The 1,188-nt window shown below is 38.8% G+C and overlaps 1 long non-coding RNA gene across 1 annotated transcript in view; it reads left to right on the forward strand.

Moving 5' to 3' along the window:
• The first annotated feature begins 525 nt into the window (after positions 1-525).
• LOC106524081 (uncharacterized) overlaps positions 526-1,188 on the forward strand; it is a 27,940-nt gene continuing 27,277 nt past the window's right edge. Inside the window, exon 1 of the long non-coding RNA XR_001310968.1 lies at positions 526-598. This is a non-coding gene — a long non-coding RNA (uncharacterized LOC106524081). The remainder of the gene's footprint in view (positions 599-1,188) is intronic.

The following is a 1,188-nucleotide window of genomic DNA, read 5'->3' on the forward strand; positions in this document are numbered from 1 at the left end:
TGTGTGTGTGTGTGTGTGTGTGTGTTGAGGGGAGGAGGTTGGGGCTCCTCTCTAAGGTCAGTTTGGTCCAGTGAAGTGAAACAATGCAGACCTTTTTTCAGTGTTAGATTATGCCAGCACAACTCTTTGTAGGTATGTGAAAAAAATCCTAAATTGTATTAAAACTCATTTATTGGGAGGCAGTTAAAACTGAAAAAGGAAAATAACCAACTTTATTAAAATTTGTTTTAAAATGACCCATTCAAATTATCTATCTTGAGGGGCTTCAAAAACCACTTGAGGGTCAACAGATTGTCATGAAAGTTGCTCMGAAYRTAGAGAAGCATTTATAAWAGWTATTACCTTTTAATGAATTCTATAGATCTGCTGTGTGACTTTTCATCACTGGAATCTGAGAAAAATGTGTCAACTCACTGTCCTGAGGACTGCAACACACTTTACTTTGTGTCTGTTTTTGGTCAGAAGCTTTGTGGACAGAATTTGTCTTTCATTCTACACTGACTTCTGATTTTTGCAGATGACTTGGTCTAATTATGTGGCCTCCACAAGGCACCGGAACAACGTGTGAAGCAATCAGGATGACGATCAGCACCTTCAGGTTTGATGCCATKGTCTTCAACCAGAAAACTCTGATTCTCAACTCTGCATCAGGAACAAGTCGCTGCCCCAGGTAGAGCAGGGGTTCTCAAACGCTTTGGGTCTGGGGATCCCTTACAAGGGCAAAACCATTCCAGGGACCCCCTCATAAACTACATGCTGTTTTAAAAGATAATTTACTGTCATTTCATTTCAACCCCTAAATGCCATGGRAATATATATATTTTTATTTAGTTTATTATGTTTCTCTTCATTGTTCTCCATGCATTTTAAAAAATAAAAACCAAATTAACAATTTAATGGAATTTTTTGAGAACCCCCAGGATACATCTCGCAGACCCCAGTTTAAGAGCTTCTGAGGTAGAGGACTTGAGGTATCTTGGGTTCTTCTTAATAAATGTGGGTCRAACAGAACCAGAGACTGATCAGTGATCCTTAAAGCTGCTGTTAAGAGAAAACTGTTTATCAAGGCTTTATTCTGCATCCCAGAAGCGCACTTTCTATAAAAGAACAGTGATCATCGACTGGTGGTCAGAGATCCACACAAGGTCGTTTTACTCTGTCCACAGTGGTGAATTATTATTATTATTA

Source organism: Austrofundulus limnaeus, unplaced genomic scaffold, assembly GCF_001266775.1.
Source record: "Austrofundulus limnaeus strain Quisiro unplaced genomic scaffold, Austrofundulus_limnaeus-1.0 Scaffold175, whole genome shotgun sequence".
In the NCBI taxonomy this organism is placed as follows: domain Eukaryota; kingdom Metazoa; phylum Chordata; class Actinopteri; order Cyprinodontiformes; family Rivulidae; genus Austrofundulus; species Austrofundulus limnaeus.